Source organism: Triturus cristatus, chromosome 11, assembly GCF_964204655.1.
Source record: "Triturus cristatus chromosome 11, aTriCri1.1, whole genome shotgun sequence".
Classification (NCBI taxonomy): Eukaryota; Metazoa; Chordata; class Amphibia; order Caudata; family Salamandridae; genus Triturus; species Triturus cristatus.
This window is the reverse complement of record NC_140594.1, coordinates 1,139,407,754-1,139,431,949: the sequence shown is the minus strand read 5'-3', so window position 1 is coordinate 1,139,431,949 and position 24,196 is coordinate 1,139,407,754. Positions and strand designations below refer to the sequence as shown.

Below are 24,196 nucleotides of genomic sequence, written 5' to 3'. Positions count from 1 at the left end.
AAAGATTACAACCCCGAGTTCAATGACTATCTTGCACCAGTTTCAATGGTGCATTTGGTTTAGATACCAACATGAAAAGCAGTAGAAAGTTTCTTGTAGAGGGTAAGGAACTGGGGATTGAAACCAAGGCCAAATCTGTGCAGAAGAGAAGAAATGGAAAGCAGTAGTACAAATAGTGGAAATGAACATATTTAGGCAGCATTGGAAGCAAAGCAGCGAAGAGAAAGAGAGTGCCTTCCATGAAATGCCCAGGAGAATGATAAGAGCAGAACGAAAAGGCAAGAATGACATTCAAAGCATGCCCAGAAAAACGTGTGACGGTCCCACCAGTCATTTATGCTTATAATTGGGTATCTTTACTTTCAAAGTATGGGGTTGATCCTTTGGCGATCACTCTCTTGTATTTCAGCAGAGACAGATAGTTGAGAAGTCTTTTCTCACATAGCTAGCACAAGCCTGCGCTTTTCCTTGCTGGTAGCGTGGAAATGACAGATTGGTTCTCAGAAGAAAAAACAAGAAATATTATAGCAGAGGATGGTTTCGATCCATCGACCTCTGGGTTATGGGCCCAGCACGCTTCCGCTGCGCCACTCTGCTCCCTTGTAAAAGTGTTCTCTTTATGCAGAGGAGGAGCTTTCAGCGAAGTGGCGAGGGATTGGTGGGTCTCGCACCTCATTTGCCTAAGCATGCTGCAATGTATGCTGGGTGCAGAAAATCTTCATCTTCTCGTCTCACAGTCAGTCATAACTGAAAGTGCAGACCCTCTTGGGAACTAGCAGTTTCAGGCCTTTACCAAGATAGCAGCTCTCTAACCCTCTCCTCTCTCTTTGATCCTAGCGCTAGCATGCTCAGGATTTGATTTTAACTGGGAGCCAGAGATCTACCCGGTGAGGGCTTGCCCGGTGTGAGGCTTTTGAGCGTTTGGGAGCGTTCGGGACGTGAGGACGTTGGACAGGAAATGTTGCCATCTTGAAATATCCAACCTTCCTGCTGTCGTGAGAGGCTCTTTCCATGGACATCTGCCTCTTGGAGTCCTCTCAACTTGCTCTCTGATATAACATTTTGTGAGCTGCAGTTACATCCGATGGCTACAAGGTGGCGCTGCATTCAGGTGAGAGAACAAGTGTGCACAAAATCGTTGGGGACTTTTGCCAGATTCATCGGTGGATCTTGCCTACTTTTATTCACATGCTAGATATTGCCTAGAAATGCTTTTTAATATAGAGATGCTACAGTTAGAATGTCTGGTCGGGGTTCAGCCCTTTCATTGTCTACCGCCCGCAACATATTTATTACCAGCACATGTGAGTGGTGACTCTGCTTTTTGGAAAATAGCATCTAATAGGACAATGAATGTAGCAGATGGGGCGATCGAGATGCCTGCCTAAGTATTTCATTTTTTTTTTTAATTTAACGTCTGATTAATCTGTTCATGATATTTCCGTTTTGTGACATGTTGCATTAAAACAAATCCTGCTTGGAGAACATATAAAAATTTGCACTGCATTGGCCGGGAATCGAACCCGGGTCAACTGCTTGGGAAGCAGCTATGCTCACCACTATACCACCAATGCCCTATGATGTGGTTGCTCTCGGTTCTAAAGATTACAACCCCGAGTTCAATGACTATCTTGCACCAGTTTCAATGGTGCATTTGGTTTAGATACCAACATGAAAAGCAGTAGAAAGTTTCTTGTAGAGGGTAAGGAACTGGGGATTGAAACCAAGGCCAAATCTGTGCAGAAGAGAAGAAATGGAAAGCAGTAGTACAAATAGTGGAAATGAACATATTTAGGCAGCATTGGAAGCAAAGCAGCGAAGAGAAAGAGAGTGCCTTCCATGAAATGCCCAGGAGAATGATAAGAGCAGAACGAAAAGGCAAGAATGACATTCAAAGCATGCCCAGAAAAACGTGTGACGGTCCCACCAGTCATTTATGCTTATAATTGGGTATCTTTACTTTCAAAGTATGGGGTTGATCCTTTGGCGATCACTCTCTTGTATTTCAGCAGAGACAGATAGTTGAGAAGTCTTTTCTCACATAGCTAGCACAAGCCTGCGCTTTTCCTTGCTGGTAGCGTGGAAATGACAGATTGGTTCTCAGAAGAAAAAACAAGAAATATTATAGCAGAGGATGGTTTCGATCCATCGACCTCTGGGTTATGGGCCCAGCACGCTTCCGCTGCGCCACTCTGCTCCCTTGTAAAAGTGTTCTCTTTATGCAGAGGAGGAGCTTTCAGCGAAGTGGCGAGGGATTGGTGGGTCTCGCTCCTCATTTGCCTAAGCATGCTGCAATGTATGCTGGGTGCAGAAAATCTTCATCTTCTCATCTCACAGTCAGTCATAACTGAAAGTGCAGACCCTCTTGGGAACTAGCAGTTTCAGGCCTTTACCAAGATAGCAGCTCTCTAACCCTCTCCTCTCTCTTTGATCCTAGCGCTAGCATGCTCAGGATTTGATTTTAACTGGGAGCCAGAGATCTACCCGGTGAGGGCGAGGCTTTTGAGCGTTTGGGAGCGTTCGGGACGTGAGGACGTTGGACAGGAAATGTTGCCATCTTGAAATATCCAACCTTCCTGCTGTCGTGAGAGGCTCTTTCCATGGACATCTGCCTCTTGGAGTCCTCTCAACTTGCTCTCTGATATAACATTTTGTGAGCTGCAGTTACATCCGATGGCTACAAGGTGGCGCTGCATTCAGGTGAGAGAACAAGTGTGCACAAAATCGTTGGGGACTTTTGCCAGATTCATCGGTGGATCTTGCCTACTTTTATTCACATGCTAGATATTGCCTAGAAATGCTTTTTAATATAGAGATGCTACAGTTAGAATGTCTGGTCGGGGTTCAGCCCTTTCATTGTCTACCGCCCGCAACATATTTATTACCAGCACATGTGAGTGGTGACTCTGCTTTTTGGAAAATAGCATCTAATAGGACAATGAATGTAGCAGATGGGGCGATCGAGATGCCTGCCTAAGTATTTCATTTTTTTTTTAATTTAACGTCTGATTAATCTGTTCATGATATTTCCGTTTTGTGACATGTTGCATTAAAACAAATCCTGCTTGGAGAACATATAAAAATTTGGACTGCATTGGCCGGGAATCGAACCCGGGTCAACTGCTTGGGAAGCAGCTATGCTCACCACTATACCACCAACGCCCTATGATGTGGTTGCTCTCGGTTCTAAAGATTACAACCCCGAGTTCAATGACTATCTTGCACCAGTTTCAATGGTGCATTTGGTTTAGATACCAACATGAAAAGCAGTAGAAAGTTTCTTGTAGAGGGTAAGGAACTGGGGATTGAAACCAAGGCCAAATCTGTGCAGAAGAGAAGAAATGGAAAGCAGTAGTACAAATAGTGGAAATGAACATATTTAGCTAGCATTGGAAGCAAAGCAGCGAAGAGAAAGAGAGTGCCTTCCATGAAATGCCCAGGAGAATGATAAGAGCAGAACGAAAAGGCAAGAATGACATTCAAAGCATGCCCAGAAAAACGTGTGACGGTCCCACCAGTCATTTATGCTTATAATTGGGTATCTTTACTTTCAAAGTATGGGGTTGATCCTTTGGCGATCACTCTCTTGTATTTCAGCAGAGACAGATAGTTGAGAAGTCTTTTCTCACATAGCTAGCACAAGCCTGCGCTTTTCCTTGCTGGTAGCGTGGAAATGACAGATTGGTTCTCAGAAGAAAAAACAAGAAATATTATAGCAGAGGATGGTTTCGATCCATCGACCTCTGGGTTATGGGCCCAGCACGCTTCCGCTGCGCCACTCTGCTCCCTTGTAAAAGTGTTCTCTTTATGCAGAGGAGGAGCTTTCAGCGAAGTGGCGAGGGATTGGTGGGTCTCGCTCCTCATTTGCCTAAGCATGCTGCAATGTATGCTGGGTGCAGAAAATCTTCATCTTCTCGTCTCACAGTCAGTCATAACTGAAAGTGCAGACCCTCTTGGGAACTAGCAGTTTCAGGCCTTTACCAAGATAGCAGCTCTCTAACCCTCTCCTCTCTCTTTGATCCTAGCGCTAGCATGCTCAGGATTTGATTTTAACTGGGAGCCAGAGATCTACCCGGTGAGGGCTTGCCCGGTGTGAGGCTTTTGAGCGTTTGGGAGCGTTCGGGACGTGAGGACGTTGGACAGGAAATGTTGCCACCGATGGCTACAAGGTGGCGCTGCATTCAGGTGAGAGAACAAGTGTGCACAAAATCGTTGGGGACTTTTGCCAGATTCATCGGTGGATCTTGCCTACTTTTATTCACATGCTAGATATTGCCTAGAAATGCTTTTTAATATAGAGATGCTAGAGTTAGAATGTCTGGTCGGGGTTCAGCCCTTTCATTGTCTACCGCCCGCAACATATTTATTACCAGCACATGTGAGTGGTGACTCTGCTTTTTGGAAAATAGCATCTAATAGGACAATGAATGTAGCAGATGGGGCGATCGAGATGCCTACCTAAGTATTTCATTTTTTTTTTAATTTAACGTCTGATTAATCTGTTCATGATATTTCCGTTTTGTGACATGTTGCATTAAAACAAATCCTGCTTGGAGAACATATAAAAATTTGCACTGCATTGGCCGTGAATCGAACCCGGGTCAACTGCTTGGGAAGCAGCTATGCTCACCACTATACCACCAACGCCCTATGATGTGGTTGCTCTCGGTTCTAAAGAATACAACCCCGAGTTCAATGACTATCTTGCACCAGTTTCAATGGTGCATTTGGTTTAGATACCAACATGAAAAGCAGTAGAAAGTTTCTTGTAGAGGGTAAGGAACTGGGGATTGAAACCAATTCCAAATCTGTGCAGAAGAGAAGAAATGGAAAGCAGTAGTACAAATAGTGGAAATGAACATATTTAGGCAGCATTGGAAGCAAAGCAGCGAAGAGAAAGAGAGTGCCTTCCATGAAATGCCCAGGAGAATGATAAGAGCAGAACGAAAAGGCAAGAATGACATTCAAAGCATGCCCAGAAAAACGTGTGACGGTCCCACCAGTCATTTATGCTTATAATTGGGTATCTTTACTTTCAAAGTATGGGGTTGATCCTTTGGCGATCACTCTCTTGTATTTCAGCAGAGACAGATAGTTGAGAAGTCTTTTCTCACATAGCTAGCACAAGCCTGCGCTTTTCCTTGCTGGTAGCGTGGAAATGACAGATTGGTTCTCAGAAGAAAAAACAAGAAATATTATAGCAGAGGATGGTTTCAATCCATCGACCTCTGGGTTATGGGCCCAGCACGCTTCCGCTGCGCCACTCTGCTCCCTTGTAAAAGTGTTCTCTTTATGCAGAGGAGGAGCTTTCAGCGAAGTGGCGAGGGATTGGTGGGTCTCGCTCCTCATTTGCCTAAGCATGCTGCAATGTATGCTGGGTGCAGAAAATCTTCATCTTCTCGTCTCACAGTCAGTCATAACTGAAAGTGCAGACCCTCTTGGGAACTAGCATTTTCAGGCCTTTACCAAGATAGCAGCTCTCTAACCCTCTCCTCTCTCTTTGATCCTAGCGCTAGCATGCTCAGGATTTGATTTTAACTGGGAGCCAGAGATCTACCCGGTGAGGGCGAGGCTTTTGAGCGTTTGGGAGCGTTCGGGACGTGAGGACGTTGGACAGGAAATGTTGCCATCTTGAAATATCCAACCTTCCTGCTGTCGTGAGAGGCTCTTTCCATGGACATCTGCCTCTTGGAGTCCTCTCAACTTGCTCTCTGATATAACATTTTGTGAGCTGCAGTTACATCCGATGGCTACAAGGTGGCGCTGCATTCAGGTGAGAGAACAAGTGTGCACAAAATCGTTGGGGACTTTTGCCAGATTCATCGGTGGATCTTGCCTACTTTTATTCACATGCTAGATATTGCCTAGAAATGCTTTTTAATATAGAGATGCTAGAGTTAGAATGTCTGGTCGGGGTTCAGCCCTTTCATTGTCTACCGCCCGCAACATATTTATTACCAGCACATGTGAGTGGTGACTCTGCTTTTTGGAAAATAGCATCTAATAGGACAATGAATGTAGCAGATGGGGCGATCGAGATGCCTGCCTAAGTATTTCATTTTTTTTTTAATTTAACGTCTGATTAATCTGTTCATGATATTTCCGTTTTGTGACATGTTGCATTAAAACAAATCCTGCTTGGAGAACATATAAAAATTTGCACTGCATTGGCCGGGAATCGAACCCGGGTCAATTGCTTGGGAAGCAGCTATGCTCACCACTATACCACCAACGCCCTATGGTGTGGTTGCTCTCGGTTCTAAAGATTACAACCCCGAGTTCAATGACTATCTTGCACCAGTTTCAATGGTGCATTTGGTTTAGATACCAACATGAAAAGCAGTAGAAAGTTTCTTGTAGAGGGTAAGGAACTGGGGATTGAAACCAAGGCCAAATCTGTGCAGAAGAGAAGAAATGGAAAGCAGTAGTACAAATAGTGGAAATGAACATATTTAGGCAGCATTGGAAGCAAAGCAGCGAAGAGAAAGAGAGTGCCTTCCATGAAATGCCCAGGAGAATGATAAGAGCAGAACGAAAAGGCAAGAATGACATTCAAAGCATGCCCAGAAAAACGTGTGACGGTCCCACCTGTCATTTATGCTTATAATTGGGTATCTTTACTTTCAAAGTATGGGGTTGATCCTTTGGCGATCACTCTCTTGTATTTCAGCAGAGACAGATAGTTGAGAAGTCTTTTCTCACATAGCTAGCACAAGCCTGCGCTTTTCCTTGCTGGTAGCGTGGAAATGACAGATTGGTTCTCAGAAGAAAAAACAAGAAATATTATAGCAGAGGATGGTTTCGATCCATCGACCTCTGGGTTATGGGCCCAGCACGCTTCCGCTGCGCCACTCTGCTCCCTTGTAAAAGTGTTCTCTTTATGCAGAGGAGGAGCTTTCAACGAAGTGGCGAGGGATTGGTGGGTCTCGCTCCTCATTTGCCTAAGCATGCTGCAATGTATGCTGGGTGCAGAAAATCTTCATCTTCTCGTCTCACAGTCAGTCATAACTGAAAGTGCAGACCCTCTTGGGAACTAGCAGTTTCAGGCCTTTACCAAGATAGCAGCTCTCTAACCCTCTCCTCTCTCTTTGATCCTAGCGCTAGCATGCTCAGGATTTGATTTTAACTGGGAGCCAGAGATCTACCCGATGAGGGCTTGCCCGGTGTGAGGCTTTTGAGCATTTGGGAGCGTTCGGGACGTGAGGACATTGGACAGGAAATGTTGCCATCTTGAAATATCCAACCTTCCTGCTGTCGTGAGAGGCTCTTTCCATGGACATCTGCCTCTTGGAGTCCTCTCAACTTGCTCTCTGATATAACATTTTGTGAGCTGCAGTTACATCCGATGGCTACAAGGTGGCGCTGCATTCAGGTGAGAGAACAAGTGTGCACAAAATCGTTGGGGACTTTTGCCAGATTCATCGGTGGATCTTGCCTACTTTTATTCACATGCTAGATATTGCCTAGAAATGCTTTTTAATATAGAGATGCTAGAGTTAGAATGTCTGGTCGGGGTTCAGCCCTTTCATTGTCTACCGCCCGCAACATATTTATTACCAGCACATGTGAGTGGTGACTCTGCTTTTTGGAAAATAGCATCTAATAGGACAATTAATGTAGCAGATGGGGCGATCGAGATGCCTGCCTAAGTATTTCATTTTTTTTTAATTTAACGTCTGATTAATCTGTTCATGATATTTCCGTTTTGTGACATGTTGCATTAAAACAAATCCTGCTTGGAGAACATATAAAAATTTGCACTGCATTGGCCGGGAATCGAACCCGGGTCAACTGCTTGGGAAGCAGCTATGCTCACCACTATACCACCAACGCCCTATGATGTGGGTGCTCTCGGTTCTAAAGATTACAACCCCGAGTTCAATGACTATCTTGCACCAGTTTCAATGGTGCATTTGGTTTAGATACCAACATGAAAAGCAGTAGAAAGTTTCTTGTAGAGGGTAAGGAACTGGGGATTGAAACCAAGGCCAAATCTGTGCAGAAGAGAAGAAATGGAAAGCAGTAGTACAAATAGTGGAAATGAACATATTTAGGCAGCATTGGAAGCAAAGCAGCGAAGAGAAAGAGAGTGCCTTCCATGAAATGCCCAGGAGAATGATAAGAGCAGAACGAAAAGGCAAGAATGACATTCAAAGCATGCCCAGAAAAACGTGTGACGGTCCCACCAGTCATTTATGCTTATAATTGGGTATCTTTACTTTCAAAGTATGGGGTTGATCCTTTGGCGATCACTCTCTTGTATTTCAGCAGAGACAGATAGTTGAGAAGTCTTTTCTCACATAGCTAGCACAAGCCTGCGCTTTTCCTTGCTGGTAGCGTGGAAATGACAGATTGGTTCTCAGAAGAAAAAACAAGAAATATTACAGCAGAGGATGGTTTCGATCCATCGACCTCTGGGTTATGGGCCCAGCACGCTTCCGCTGCGCCACTCTGCTCCCTTGTAAAAGTGTTCTCTTTATGCAGAGGAGGAGCTTTCAGCGAAGTGGCGAGGGATTGGTGGGTCTCGCTCCTCATTTGCCTAAGCATGCTGCAATGTATGCTGGGTGCAGAAAATCTTCATCTTCTCGTCTCACAGTCAGTCATAACTAAAAGTGCAGACCCTCTTGGGAACTAGCAGTTTCAGGCCTTTACCAAGATAGCAGCTCTCTAACCCTCTCCTCTCTCTTTGATCCTAGCGCTAGCATGCTCAGGATTTGATTTTAACTGGGAGCCAGAGATCTACCCGGTGAGGGCTTGCCCGGTGTGAGGCTTTTGAGCGTTTGGGAGCGTTCGGGACGTGAGGACGTTGGACAGGAAATGTTGCCATCTTGAAATATCCAACCTTCCTGCTGTCGTGAGAGGCTCTTTCCATGGACATCTGCCTCTTGGAGTCCTCTCAACTTGCTCTCTGATATAACATTTTGTGAGCTGCAGTTACATCCGATGGCTACAAGGTGGCGCTGCATTCAGGTGAGAGAACAAGTGTGCACAAAATCGTTGGGGACTTTTGCCAGATTCATCGGTGGATCTTGCCTACTTTTATTCACATGCTAGATATTGCCTAGAAATGTTTTTTAATATAGAGATGCTAGAGTTAGAATGTCTTGTCGGGGTTCAGCCCTTTCATTGTCTACCGCCCGCAACATATTTATTACCAGCACATGTGAGTGGTGACTCTGCTTTTTGGAAAATAGCATCTAATAGGACAATGAATGTAGCAGATGGGGCGATCGAGATGCCTGCCTAAGTATTTCATTTTTTTTTTAATTTAACGTCTGATTAATCTGTTCATGATATTTCCGTTTTGTGACATGTTGCATTAAAACAAATCCTGCTTGGAGAACATATAAAAATTTGCACTGCATTGGCCGGGAATCGAACCCGGGTCAACTGCTTGGGAAGCAGCTCTGCTCACCACTATACCACCAACGCCCTATGATGTGGTTGCTCTCGGTTCTAAAGATTACAACCCCGAGTTCAATGACTATCTTGCACCAGTTTCAATGGTGCATTTGGTTTAGATACCAACATGAAAAGCAGTAGAAAGTTTCTTGTAGAGGGTAAGGAACTGGGGATTGAAACCAAGGCCAAATCTGTGCAGAAGAGAAGAAATGGAAAGCAGTAGTACAAATAGTGGAAATGAACATATTTAGGCAGCATTGGAAGCAAAGCAGCGAAGAGAAAGAGAGTGCCTTCCATGAAATGCCCAGGAGAATGATAAGAGCAGAACGAAAAGGCAAGAATGACATTCAAAGCAGGCCCAGAAAAACGTGTGACGGTCCCACCAGTCATTTATGCTTATAATTGGGTATCTTTACTTTCAAAGTATGGGGTTGATCCTTTGGCGATCACTCGCTTGTATTTCAGCAGAGACAGATAGTTGAGAAGTCTTTTCTCACATAGCTAGCACAAGCCTGCGCTTTTCCTTGCTGGTAGCGTGGAAATGACAGATTGGTTCTCAGAAGAAAAAACAAGAAATATTATAGCAGAGGATGGTTTCGATCCATCGACCTCTGGGTTATGGGCGCAGCACGCTTCCGCTGCGCCACTCTGCTCCCTTGTAAAAGTGTTCTCTTTATGCAGAGGAGGAGCTTTCAGCGAAGTGGCAAGGGATTGGTGGGTCTCGCTCCTCATTTGCCTAAGCATGCTGCAATGTATGCTGGGTGCAGAAAATCTTCATCTTCTCGTCTCACAGTCAGTCATAACTGAAAGTGCAGACCCTCTTGGGAACTAGCAGTTTCAGGCCTTTACCAAGATAGCAGCTCTCTAACCCTCTCCTCTCTCTTTGATCCTAGCGCTAGCATGCTCAGGATTTGATTTTAACTGGGAGCCAGAGATCTACCCGGTGAGGGCTTGCCCGGTGTGAGGCTTTTGAGCATTTGGGAGCGTTCGGGACGTGAGGACGTTGGACAGGAAATGTTGCCATCTTGAAATATCCAACCTTCCTGCTGTCGTGAGAGGCTCTTTCCATGGACATCTGCCTCTTGGAGTCCTCTCAACTTGCTCTCTGATATAACATTTTGTGAGCTGCAGTTACATCCGATGGCTACAAGGTGGCGCTGCATTCAGGTGAGAGAACAAGTGTGCACAAAATCGTTGGGGACTTTTGCCAGATTCATCGGTGGCTCTTGCCTACTTTTATTCACATGCTAGATATTGCCTAGAAATGCTTTTTAATATAGAGATGCTAGAGTTAGAATGTCTGGTCGGGGTTCAGCCCTTTCATTGTCTACCGCCCGCAACATATTTATTACCAGCACATGTGAGTGGTGACTCTGCTTTTTGGAAAATAGCATCTAATAGGACAATGAATGTAGCAGATGGGGCGATCGAGATGCCTGCCTAAGTATTTCATTTTTTTTTTAATTTAACGTCTGCTTAATCTGTTCATGATATTTCCGTTTTGTGACATGTTGCATTAAAACAAATCCTGCTTGGAGAACATATAAAAAGTTGCACTGCATTGGCCGGGAATCGAACCCGGGTCAACTGCTTGGGCAGCAGCTATGCTCACCACTATACCACCAACGCCCTATGATGTGGTTGCTCTCGGTTCTAAAGATTACAACCCCGAGTTCAATGACTATCTTGCACCAGTTTCAATGGTGCATTTGGTTTAGATACCAACATGAAAAGCAGTAGAAAGTTTATTGTAGAGGGTAAGAAACTGGGGATTGAAACCAAGGCCAAATCTGTGCAGAAGAGAAGAAATGGAAAGCAGTAGTACAAATAGTGGAAATGAACATATTTAGGCAGCATTGGAAGCAAAGCAGCGAAGAGAAAGAGAGTGCCTTCCATGAAATGCCCAGGAGAATGATAAGAGCAGAACGAAAAGGCAAGAATGACATTCAAAGCATGCCCAGAAAAACGTGTGACGGTCCCACCAGTCATTTATGCTAATAATTGGGTATCTTTACTTTCAAAGTATGGGGTTGATCCTTTGGCGATCACTCTCTTGTATTTCAGCAGAGACAGATAGTTGAGAAGTCTTTTCTCACATAGCTAGCACAAGCCTGCGCTTTTCCTTGCTGGTAGCGTGGAAATGACAGATTGGTTCTCAGAAGAAAAAACAAGAAATATTATAGCAGAGGATGCTTTCGATGCATCGACCTTTGGGTTATGGGCCCAGCACGCTTCCGCTGCGCCACTCTGCTCCCTTGTAAAAGTGTTTTCTTTATGCAGAGGAGGAGCTTTCAGCGAAGTGGCGAGGGATTGGTGGGTCTCGCTCCTCATTTGCCTAAGCATGCTGCAATGTATGCTGGGTGCAGAAAATCTTCATCTTCTCGTCTCACAGTCAGTCATAACTGAAAGTGCAGACCCTCTTGGGAACTAGCAGTTTCAGGCCTTTACCAAGATAGCAGCTCTCTAACCCTCTCCTCTCTCTTTGATCCTAGCGCTAGCATGCTCAGGATTTGATTTTAACTGGGAGCCAGAGATCTACCCGGTGAGGGCTTGCCCGGTGTGAGGCTTTTGAGCGTTTGGGAGCGTTCGGGACGTGAGGACGTTGGACAGGAAATGTTGCCATCTTGAAATATCCAACCTTCCTGCTGTCGTGAGAGGCTCTTTCCATGGACATCTGCCTCTTGGAGTCCTCTCAACTTGCTCTCTGATATAACATTTTGTGAGCTGCAGTTACATCCGATGGCTACAAGGTGGCGCTGCATTCAGGTGAGAGAACAAGTGTGCACAAAATCGTTGGGGACTTTTGCCAGATTCATCGGTGGATCTTGCCTACTTTTATTCACATGCTAGATATTGCCTAGAAATGCTTTTTAATATAGAGATGCTAGAGTTAGAATGTCTGGTCGGGGTTCAGCCCTTTCATTGTCTACCGCCCGCAACATATTTATTACCAGCACATGTGAGTGGTGACTCTGCTTTTTGGAAAATAGCATCTAATAGGACAATGAATGTAGCAGATGGGGCGATCGAGATGCCTGCCTAAGTATTTCATTTTTTTTTTAATTTAACGTCTGATTAATCTGTTCATGATATTTCCGTTTTGTGACATGTTGCATTAAAACAAATCCTGCTTGGAGAACATATAAAAATTTGCACTGCATTGGCCGGGAATCGAACCCGGGTCAACTGCTTGGGAAGCAGCTATGCTCACCACTATACCACCAACGCCCTGTGATATGGTTGCTCTCGGTTCTAAAGATTACAACCCCGAGTTCAATGACTATCTTGCACCAGTTTCAATGGTGCATTTGGTTTAGATACCAACATGAAAAGCAGTAGAAAGTTTCTTGTAGAGGGTAAGGAACTGGGGATTGAAACCAAGGCCAAATCTGTGCAGAAGAGAAGAAATGGAAAGCAGTAGTACAAATAGTGGAAATGAACATATTTAGGCAGCATTGGAAGCAAAGCAGCGAAGAGAAAGAGAGTGCCTTCCATGAAATGCCCAGGAGAATGATAAGAGCAGAACGAAAAGGCAAGAATGACATTCAAAGCAGGCCCAGAAAAACGTGTGATGGTCCCACCAGTCATTTATGCTTATAATTGGGTATCTTTACTTTCAAAGTATGGGGTTGATCCTTTGGCGATCACTCGCTTGTATTTCAGCAGAGACAGAGAGTTGAGAAGTCTTTTCTCACATAGCAAGCACAAGCCTGCGCTTTTCCTTGCTGGTAACGTGGAAATGACAGATTGGTTCTCAGAAGAAAAAACAAGAAATATTATAGCAGAGGATGGTTTCGATCCATCGACCTCTGGGTTATGGGCGCAGCACGCTTCCGCTGCGCCACTCTGCTCCCTTGTAAAAGTGTTCTCTTTATGCAGAGGAGGAGCTTTCAGCGAAGTGGCGAGGGATTGGTGGGTCTCGCTCCTCATTTGCCTAAGCATGCTGCAATGTATGCTGGGTGCAGAAAATCTTCATCTTCTCGTCTCACAGTCAGTCATAACTGAAAGTGCAGACCCTCTTGGGAACTAGCAGTTTCAGGCCTTTACCAAGATAGCAGCTCTCTAACCCTCTCCTCTCTCTTTGATCCTAGCGCTAGCATGCTCAGGATTTGATTTTAACTGGGAGCCAGAGATCTACCCGGTGAGGGCTGAGGCTTTTGAGCGTTTGGGAGCGTTCAGGACGTTGGACAGGAAATGTTGCCATCTTGAAATATCCAACCTTCCTGCTGTCGTGAGAGGCTCTTTCCATGGACATCTGCCTCTTGGAGTCCTCTCAACTTGCTCTCTGATATAACATTTTGTGAGCTGCAGTTACATCCGATGGCTACAAGGTGGCGCTGCATTCAGGTGAGAGAACAAGTGTGCACAAAATCGTTGGGGACTTTTGCCAGATTCATCGGTGGCTCTTGCCTACTTTTATTCACATGCTAGATATTGCCTAGAAATGCTTTTTAATATAGAGATGCTAGAGTTAGAATGTCTGGTCGGGGTTCAGCCCTTTCATTGTCTACCGCCCGCAACATATTTATTACCAGCACATGTGAGTGGTGACTCTGCTTTTTGGAAAATAGCATCTAATAGGACAATGAATGTAGCAGATGGGGCGATTGAGATGCCTGCCTAAGTATTTCATTTTTTTTTTAATTTAACGTCTGCTTAATCTGTTCATGATATTTCCGTTTTGTGACATGTTGCATTAAAACAAATCCTGCTTGGAGAACATATAAAAATTTGCACTGCATTGGCCGGGAATCGAACCCGGGTCAACTGCTTGGGAAGCAGCTATGCTCACCACTATACCACCAACGCCCTATGATGTGGTTGCTCTCGGTTCTAAAGATTACAACCCCGAGTTCAATGACTATCTTGCACCAGTTTCAATGGTGCATTTGGTTTAGATACCAACATGAAAAGCAGTAGAAAGTTTCTTGTAGAGGGTAAGAAACTGGGGATTGAAACCAAGGCCAAATCTGTGCAGAAGAGAAGAAATGGAAAGCAGTAGTACAAATAGTGGAAATGAACATATTTAGGGAGCATTGGAAGCAAAGCAGCGAAGAGAAAGAGAGTGCCTTCCATGAAATGCCCAGGAGAATGATAAGAGCAGAACGAAAAGGCAAGAATGACATTCAAAGCATGCCCAGAAAAACGTGTGACGGTCCCACCAGTCATTTATGCTAATAATTGGGTATCTTTACTTTCAAAGTATGGGGTTGATCCTTTGGCGATCATTCTCTTGTATTTCAGCTGAGACAGATAGTTGAGAAGTCTTTTCTCACATAGCTAGCACAAGCCTGCGCTTTTCCTTGCTGGTAGCGTGGAAATGACAGATTGGTTCTCAGAAGAAAAAACAAGACATATTATAGCAGAGGATGGTTTCGATCCATCGACCTCTGGGTTATGGGCCCAGCACGCTTCCGCTGCGCCACTCTGCTCCCTTGTAAAAGTGTTCTCTTTATGCAGAGGAGGAGCTTTCAGCGAAGTGGCGAGGGATTGGTGGGTCTCGCTCCTCATTTGCCTAAGCATGCTGCAATGTATGCTGGGTGCAGAAAATCTTCATCTTCTCGTCTCACAGTCAGTCATAACTGAAAGTGCAGACCCTCCTGGGAACTAGCAGTTTCAGGCCTTTACCAAGATAGCAGCTCTCTAACCCTCTCCTCTCTCTTTGATCCTAGCGCTAGCATGCTCAGGATTTGATTTTAACTGGGAGCCAGAGATCTACCCGGTGAAGGCTTGCCCGGTGTGAGGCTTTTGAGCGTTTGGGAGCGTTCGGGACGTGAGGACATTGGACAGGAAATGTTGCCATCTTGAAATATCCAACCTTCCTGCTGTCGTGAGAGGCTCTTTCCATGGACATCTGCCTCTTGGAGTCCTCTCAACTTGCTCTCTGATATAACATTTTGTGAGCTGCAGTTACATCCGATGGCTACAAGGTGGCGCTGCATTCAGGTGAGAGAACAAGTGTGCACAAAATCGTTGGGGACTTTTGCCAGATTCATCGGTGGATCTTGCCTACTTTTATTCACATGCTAGATATTGCCTAGAAATGCTTTTTAATATAGAGATGCTAGAGTTAGAATGTCTGGTCGGGGTTCAGCCCTTTCATTGTCTACCGCCCGCAACATATTTATTACCAGCACATGTGAGTGGTGACTCTGCTTTTTGGAAAATAGCATCTAATAGGACAATGAATTTAGCAGATGGGGCGATCGAGATGCCTGCCTAAGTATTTCATTTTTTTTTAAATTTAACGTCTGATTAATCTGTTCATGATATTTCCGTTTTGTGACATGTTGCATTAAAACAAATCCTGCTTGGAGTACATATAAAAATTTGCACTGCATTGGCCGGGAATCAAACCCGGGTCAACTGCTTGGGAAGCAGCTATGCTCACCACTATACCACCAACGCCCTATGATGTGGTTGCTCTCGGTTCTAAAGATTACAACCCCGAGTTCAATGACTATCTTGCACCAGTTTCAATGGTGCATTTGGTTTAGATACCAACATGAAAAGCAGTAGAAAGTTTCTTGTAGAGGGTAAGGAACTGGGGATTGAAACCAAGGCCAAATCTGTGCAGAAGAGAAGAAATGGAAAGCAGTAGTACAAATAGTGGAAATGAACATATTTAGGCAGCATTGGAAGCAAAGCAGCGAAGAGAAAGAGAGTGCCTTCCATGAAATGCCCAGGAGAATGATAAGAGCAGAACGAAAAGGCAAGAATGACATTCAAAGCAGGCCCAGAAAAACGTGTGACGGTCCCACCAGTCATTTATGCTTATAATTGGGTATCTTTACTTTCAAAGTATGGGGTTGATCCTTTGGCGATCACTCGCTTGTATTTCAGCAGAGACAGATAGTTGAGAAGTCTTTTCTCACATAGCTAGCACAAGCCTGCGCTTTTCCTTGCTGGTAGCGTGGAAATGACAGATTGGTTCTCAGAAGAAAAAACAAGAAATATTATAGCAGAGGATGGTTTCGATCCATCGACCTCTGGGTTATGGGCGCAGCACGCTTCCGCTGCGCCACTCTGCTCCCTTGTAAAAGTGTTCTCTTTATGCAGAGGAGGAGCTTTCAGCGAAGTGGCGAGGGATTGGTGGGTCTCGCTCCTCATTTGCCTAAGCATGCTGCAATGTATGCTGGGTGCAGAAAATCTTCATCTTCTCGTCTCACAGTCAGTCATAACTGAAAGTGCAGACCCTCTTGGGAACTAGCAGTTTCAGGCCTTTACCAAGATAGCAGCTCTCTAACCCTCTCCTCTCTCTTTGATCCTAGCGCTAGCATGCTCAGGATTTGATTTTAACTGGGAGCCAGAGATCTACCCGGTGAGGGCTTGCCCGGTGTGAGGCTTTTGAGCATTTGGGAGCGTTCGGGACGTGAGGACGTTGGACAGGAAATGTTGCCATCTTGAAATATCCAACCTTCCTGCTGTCGTGAGAGGCTCTTTCCATGGACATCTGCCTCTTGGAGTCCTCTCAACTTGCTCTCTGATATAACATTTTGTGAGCTGCAGTTACATCCGATGGCTACAAGGTGGCGCTGCATTCAGGTGAGAGAACAAGTGTGCACAAAATCGTTGGGGACTTTTGCCAGATTCATCGGTGGCTCTTGCCTACTTTTATTCACATGCTAGATATTGCCTAGAAATGCTTTTTAATATAGAGATGCTAGAGTTAGAATGTCTGGTCGGGGTTCAGCCCTTTCATTGTCTACCGCCCGCAACATATTTATTACCAGCACATGTGAGTGGTGACTCTGCTTTTTGGAAAATAGCATCTAATAGGACAATGAATGTAGCAGATGGGGCGATCGAGATGCCTGCCTAAGTATTTCATTTTTTTTTTAATTTAACGTCTGCTTAATCTGTTCATGATATTTTCGTTTTGTGACATGTTGCATTAAAACAAATCCTGCTTGGAGAACATATAAAAATTTGCACTGCAGTGGCCAGGAATCGAACCCGGGTCAACTGCTTGGGCAGCAGCTATGCTCACCACTATACCACCAACGCCCTATGATGTGGTTGCTCTCGGTTCTAAAGATTACAACCCGAGTTCAATGACTATCTTGCACCAGTTTCAATGGTGCATTTGGTTTAGATACCAACATGAAAAGCAGTAGAAAGTTTATTGTAGAGGGTAAGAAACTGGGGATTGAAACCAAGGCCAAATCTGTGCAGAAGAGAAGAAATGGAAAGCAGTAGTACAAATAGTGGAAATGAACATATTTAGGCAGCATTGGAAGCAAAGCAGCGAAGAGAAAGAGAGTGCCTTCCATGAAATGCCCAGGAGAATGATAAGAGCAGAACGAAAAGGCAAGAATGACATTCAAAGCATGCCCAGAAAAACGTGTGACGGTCCCACCAGTCATTTATGCTAATAATTGGGTATCTTTACTTTCAAAGTATGGGGTTGATCCTTTGGCGATCACTCTCTTGTATTTCAGCAGAGACAGATAGTTGAGAAGTCTTTTCTCACATAGCTAGCACAAGCCTGCGCTTTTCCTTGCTGGTAGCGTGGAAATGACAGATTGGTTCTCAGAAGAAAAAACAAGAAATATTATAGCAGAGGATGGTTTTGATCCATCGACCTCTGGGTTATGGGCGCAGCACGCTTCCGCTGCGCCACTCTGCTCCCTTGTAAAAGTGTTCTCTTTATGCAGAGGAGGAGCTTTCAGCGAAGTGGCGAGGGATTGGTGGGTCTCGCTCCTCATTTGCCTAAGCATGCTGCAATGTATGCTGGGTGCAGAAAATCTTCATCTTCTCGTCTCACAGTCAGTCATAACTGAAAGTGCAGACCCTCTTGGGAACTAGCAGTTTCAGGCCTTTACCAAGATAGCAGCTCTCTAACCCTCTCCTCTCTCTTTGATCCTAGCGCTAGCATGCTCAGGATTTGATTTTAACTGGGAGCCAGAGATCTACCCGGTGAGGGCTTGCCCGGTGTGAGGCTTTTGAGCGTTCGGGACGTGAGGACGTTGGACAGGAAATGTTGCCATCTTGAAATATCCAACCTTCCTGCTGTCGTGAGAGGCTCTTTCCATGGACATCTGCCTCTTGGAGTCCTCTCAACTTGCTCTCTGATATAACATTTTGTGAGCTGCAGTTACATCCGATGGCTACAAGGTGGCGCTGCATTCAGGTGAGAGAACAAGTGTGCACAAAATCGTTGGGGACTTTTGCCAGATTCATCGGTGGATCTTGCCTACTTTTATTCACATGCTAGATATTGCCTAGAAATGCTTTTTAATATAGAGATGCTACAGTTAGAATGTCTGGTCGGGGTTCAGCCCTTTCATTGTCTACCGCCCGCAACATATTTATTACCAGCACATGTGAGTGGTGACTCTGCTTTTTGGAAAATAGCATCTAATAGGACAATGAATGTAGCAGATGGGGCGATCGAGATGCCTGCCTAAGTATTTCATTTTTTTTTAAATTTAACGTCTGATTAATCTGTTCATGATATTTCCGTTTTGTGACATGTTGCATTAAAACAAATCCTGCTTGGAGAACATATAAAAATTTGCACTGCATTGGCCGGGAATCGAACCCGGGTCAACTGCTTGGGAAGCAGCTATGCTCACCACTATACCACCAACGCTCTATGATGTGGTTGCTCTTGGTTCTAAAGATTACAACCCCGAGTTCAATGACTATCTTGCACCAGTTTCAATGGTGCATTTGGTTTAGATACCAACAAGAAAAGCAGTAGAAAGTTTCTTGTAGAGGGTAAGGAACTGGGGATTGAAACCAAGGACAAATCTGTGCAGAAGAGAAGAAATGGAAAGCAGTAGTACAAATAGTGGAAATGAACATATTTAGGCAGCACTGGAAGCAAAGCAGCGAAGAGAAAGAGAGTGCCTTCCATGAAATGCCCAGGAGAATGATAAGAGCAGAACGAAAAGGCAAGAATGACATTCAAAGCATGCCCAGAAAAACGTGTGACAGGCCCACCAGTCATTTATGCTTATAATTGGGTATCTTTACTTTCAAAGTATGGGGTTGATCCTTTGGCGATCACTCTCTTGTATTTCAGCAGAGACAGATAGTTGAGAAGTCTTTTCTCACATAGCTAGCACAAGCCTGCGCTTTTCCTTGCTGGTAGCGTGGAAATGACAGATTGGTTCTCAGAAGAAAAAACAAGAAATATTATAGCAGAGGATGGTTTCGATCCATCGACCTCTGGGTTATGGGCCCAGCACGCTTCCGCTGCGCCACTCTGCTCCCTTGTAAAAGTGTTCTCTTTATGCAGAGGAGGAGCTTTCAGCGAAGTGGCGAGGGATTGGTGGGTCTCGCTCCTCATTTGCCTAAGCATGCTGCAATGTATGCTGGGTGCAGAAAATCTTCATCTTCTCGTCTCACAGTCAGTCATAACTGAAAGTGCAGACCCTCTTGGGAACTAGCAGTTTCAGGCCTTTACCAAGATAGCAGCTCTCTAACCCTCTCCTCTCTCTTTGATCCTAGCGCTAGCATGCTCAGGATTTGATTTTAACTGGGAGCCAGAGATCTACCCGGTGAGGGCGAGGCTTTTGAGCGTTTGGGAGCGTTCGGGACGTGAGGACGTTGGACAGGAAATGTTGCCATCTTGAAATATCCAACCTTCCTGCTGTCGTGAGAGGCTCTTTCCATGGACATCTGCCTCTTGGAGTCCTCTCAACTTGCTCTCTGATATAACATTTTGTGAGCTGCAGTTACATCCGATGGCTACAAGGTGGCGCTGCATTCAGGTGAGAGAACAAGTGTGCACAAAATCGTTGGGGACTTTTGCCAGATTCATCGGTGGATCTTGCCTACTTTTATTCACATGCTAGATATTGCCTAGAAATGCTTTTTAATATAGAGATGCTACAGTTAGAATGTCTGGTCGGGGTTCAGCCCTTTCATTGTCTACCGCCCGCAACATATTTATTACCAGCACATGTGAGTGGTGACTCTGCTTTTTGGAAAATAGCATCTAATAGGACAATGAATGTAGCAGATGGGGCGATCGAGATGCCTGCCTAAGTATTTCATTTTTTTTTTTAATTTAACGTCTGATTAATCTGTTCATGATATTTCCGTTTTGTGACATGTTGCATTAAAACAAATCCTGCTTGGAGAACATATAAAAATTTGCACTGCATTGGCCGGGAATCGAACCCGGGTCAATTGCTTGGGAAGCAGCTATGCTCACCACTATACCACCAACGCCCTATGGTGTGGTTGCTCTCGGTTCTAAAGATTACAACCCCGAGTTCAATGACTATCTTGCACCAGTTTCAATGGTGCATTTGGTTTAGATACCAACATGAAAAGCAGTAGAAAGTTTCTTGTAGAGGGTAAGGAACTGGGGATTGAAACCAAGGCCAAATCTGTGCAGAAGAGAAGAAATGGAAAGCAGTAGTACAAATAGTGGAAATGAACATATTTAGGCAGCATTGGAAGCAAAGCAGCGAAGAGAAAGAGAGTGCCTTCCATGAAATGCCCAGGAGAATGATAAGAGCAGAACGAAAAGGCAAGAATGACATTCAAAGCATGCCCAGAAAAACGTGTGACGGTCCCACCTGTCATTTATGCTTATAATTGGGTATCTTTACTTTCAAAGTATGGGGTTGATCCTTTGGCGATCACTCTCTTGTATTTCAGCAGAGACAGATAGTTGAGAAGTCTTTTCTCACATAGCTAGCACAAGCCTGCGCTTTTCCTTGCTGGTAGCGTGGAAATGACAGATTGGTTCTCAGAAGAAAAAACAAGAAATATTATAGCAGAGGATGGTTTCGATCCATCGACCTCTGGGTTATGGGCCCAGCACGCTTCCGCTGCGCCACTCTGCTCCCTTGTAAAAGTGTTCTCTTTATGCAGAGGAGGAGCTTTCAACGAAGTGGCGAGGGATTGGTGGGTCTCGCTCCTCATTTGCCTAAGCATGCTGCAATGTATGCTGGGTGCAGAAAATCTTCATCTTCTCGTCTCACAGTCAGTCATAACTGAAAGTGCAGACCCTCTTGGGAACTAGCAGTTTCAGGCCTTTACCAAGATAGCAGCTCTCTAACCCTCTCCTCTCTCTTTGATCCTAGCGCTAGCATGCTCAGGATTTGATTTTAACTGGGAGCCAGAGATCTACCCGGTGAGGGCTTGCCCGGTGTGAGGCTTTTGAGCATTTGGGAGCGTTCGGGACGTGAGGACATTGGACAGGAAATGTTGCCATCTTGAAATATCCAACCTTCCTGCTGTCGTGAGAGGCTCTTTCCATGGACATCTGCCTCTTGGAGTCCTCTCAACTTGCTCTCTGATATAACATTTTGTGAGCTGCAGTTACATCCGATGGCTACAAGGTGGCGCTGCATTCAGGTGAGAGAACAAGTGTGCACAAAATCGTTGGGGACTTTTGCCAGATTCATCGGTGGATCTTGCCTACTTTTATTCACATGCTAGATATTGCCTAGAAATGCTTTTTAATATAGAGATGCTAGAGTTAGAATGTCTGGTCGGGGTTCAGCCCTTTCATTGTCTACCGCCCGCAACATATTTATTACCAGCACATGTGAGTGGTGACTCTGCTTTTTGGAAAATAGCATCTAATAGGACAATTAATGTAGCAGATGGGGCGATCGAGATGCCTGCCTAAGTATTTCATTTTTTTTTAATTTAACGTCTGATTAATCTGTTCATGATATTTCCGTTTTGTGACATGTTGCATTAAAACAAATCCTGCTTGGAGAACATATAAAAATTTGCACTGCATTGGCCGGGAATCGAACCCGGGTCAACTGCTTGGGAAGCAGCTATGCTCACCACTATACCACCAACGCCCTATGATGTGGGTGCTCTCGGTTCTAAAGATTACAACCCCGAGTTCAATGACTATCTTGCACCAGTTTCAATGGTGCATTTGGTTTAGATACCAACATGAAAAGCAGTAGAAAGTTTCTTGTAGAGGGTAAGGAACTGGGGATTGAAACCAAGGCCAAATCTGTGCAGAAGAGAAGAAATGGAAAGCAGTAGTACAAATAGTGGAAATGAACATATTTAGGCAGCATTGGAAGCAAAGCAGCGAAGAGAAAGAGAGTGCCTTCCATGAAATGCCCAGGAGAATGATAAGAGCAGAACGAAAAGGCAAGAATGACATTCAAAGCATGCCCAGAAAAACGTGTGACGGTCCCACCAGTCATTTATGCTTATAATTGGGTATCTTTACTTTCAAAGTATGGGGTTGATCCTTTGGCGATCACTCTCTTGTATTTCAGCAGAGACAGATAGTTGAGAAGTCTTTTCTCACATAGCTAGCACAAGCCTGCGCTTTTCCTTGCTGGTAGCGTGGAAATGACAGATTGGTTCTCAGAAGAAAAAACAAGAAATATTACAGCAGAGGATGGTTTCGATCCATCGACCTCTGGGTTATGGGCCCAGCACGCTTCCGCTGCGCCACTCTGCTCCCTTGTAAAAGTGTTCTCTTTATGCAGAGGAGGAGCTTTCAGCGAAGTGGCGAGGGATTGGTGGGTCTCGCTCCTCATTTGCCTAAGCATGCTGCAATGTATGCTGGGTGCAGAAAATCTTCATCTTCTCGTCTCACAGTCAGTCATAACTAAAAGTGCAGACCCTCTTGGGAACTAGCAGTTTCAGGCCTTTACCAAGATAGCAGCTCTCTAACCCTCTCCTCTCTCTTTGATCCTAGCGCTAGCATGCTCAGGATTTGATTTTAACTGGGAGCCAGAGATCTACCCGGTGAGGGCTTGCCCGGTGTGAGGCTTTTGAGCGTTTGGGAGCGTTCGGGACGTGAGGACGTTGGACAGGAAATGTTGCCATCTTGAAATATCCAACCTTCCTGCTGTCGTGAGAGGCTCTTTCCATGGACATCTGCCTCTTGGAGTCCTCTCAACTTGCTCTCTGATATAACATTTTGTGAGCTGCAGTTACATCCGATGGCTACAAGGTGGCGCTGCATTCAGGTGAGAGAACAAGTGTGCACAAAATCGTTGGGGACTTTTGCCAGATTCATCGGTGGATCTTGCCTACTTTTATTCACATGCTAGATATTGCCTAGAAATGTTTTTTAATATAGAGATGCTAGAGTTAGAATGTCTTGTCGGGGTTCAGCCCTTTCATTGTCTACCGCCCGCAACATATTTATTACCAGCACATGTGAGTGGTGACTCTGCTTTTTGGAAAATAGCATCTAATAGGACAATGAATGTAGCAGATGGGGCGATCGAGATGCCTGCCTAAGTATTTCATTTTTTTTTTAATTTAACGTCTGATTAATCTGTTCATGATATTTCCGTTTTGTGACATGTTGCATTAAAACAAATCCTGCTTGGAGAACATATAAAAATTTGCACTGCATTGGCCGGGAATCGAACCCGGGTCAACTGCTTGGGAAGCAGCTCTGCTCACCACTATACCACCAACGCCCTATGATGTGGTTGCTCTCGGTTCTAAAGATTACAACCCCGAGTTCAATGACTATCTTGCACCAGTTTCAATGGTGCATTTGGTTTAGATACCAACATGAAAAGCAGTAGAAAGTTTCTTGTAGAGGGTAAGGAACTGGGGATTGAAACCAAGGCCAAATCTGTGCAGAAGAGAAGAAATGGAAAGCAGTAGTACAAATAGTGGAAATGAACATATTTAGGCAGCATTGGAAGCAAAGCAGCGAAGAGAAAGAGAGTGCCTTCCATGAAATGCCCAGGAGAATGATAAGAGCAGAACGAAAAGGCAAGAATGACATTCAAAGCAGGCCCAGAAAAACGTGTGACGGTCCCACCAGTCATTTATGCTTATAATTGGGTATCTTTACTTTCAAAGTATGGGGTTGATCCTTTGG

General features: G+C 44.8%; 8 non-coding genes across 8 annotated transcripts; all 8 read right to left on the bottom strand.

The window, feature by feature from the left end:
• Positions 1–1,502: 1,502 nt before the first annotated feature.
• On the bottom strand, positions 1,503–1,574 carry TRNAG-CCC (transfer RNA glycine (anticodon CCC)). The gene has a single exon. It is a non-coding gene; the product is annotated as a tRNA-Gly (tRNA).
• Positions 1,575–3,090: 1,516 nt separating this feature from the next.
• On the bottom strand, positions 3,091–3,162 carry TRNAG-CCC (transfer RNA glycine (anticodon CCC)). Its single transcript has one exon. It is a non-coding gene; the product is annotated as a tRNA-Gly (tRNA).
• Positions 3,163–7,761: 4,599 nt separating this feature from the next.
• TRNAG-CCC (transfer RNA glycine (anticodon CCC)) lies at positions 7,762–7,833 on the bottom strand. The gene has a single exon. It is a non-coding gene; the product is annotated as a tRNA-Gly (tRNA).
• A 4,725-nt stretch (positions 7,834–12,558) lies between these two features.
• TRNAG-CCC (transfer RNA glycine (anticodon CCC)) lies at positions 12,559–12,630 on the bottom strand. Its single transcript has one exon. It is a non-coding gene; the product is annotated as a tRNA-Gly (tRNA).
• A 1,509-nt stretch (positions 12,631–14,139) lies between these two features.
• TRNAG-CCC (transfer RNA glycine (anticodon CCC)) lies at positions 14,140–14,211 on the bottom strand. The gene has a single exon. It is a non-coding gene; the product is annotated as a tRNA-Gly (tRNA).
• Positions 14,212–15,738: 1,527 nt separating this feature from the next.
• TRNAG-CCC (transfer RNA glycine (anticodon CCC)) lies at positions 15,739–15,810 on the bottom strand. The gene has a single exon. It is a non-coding gene; the product is annotated as a tRNA-Gly (tRNA).
• Positions 15,811–18,925: 3,115 nt separating this feature from the next.
• TRNAG-CCC (transfer RNA glycine (anticodon CCC)) lies at positions 18,926–18,997 on the bottom strand. The gene has a single exon. It is a non-coding gene; the product is annotated as a tRNA-Gly (tRNA).
• Positions 18,998–22,112: 3,115 nt separating this feature from the next.
• Positions 22,113–22,184, bottom strand: TRNAG-CCC (transfer RNA glycine (anticodon CCC)). The gene has a single exon. It is a non-coding gene; the product is annotated as a tRNA-Gly (tRNA).
• Positions 22,185–24,196: the final 2,012 nt, after the last annotated feature.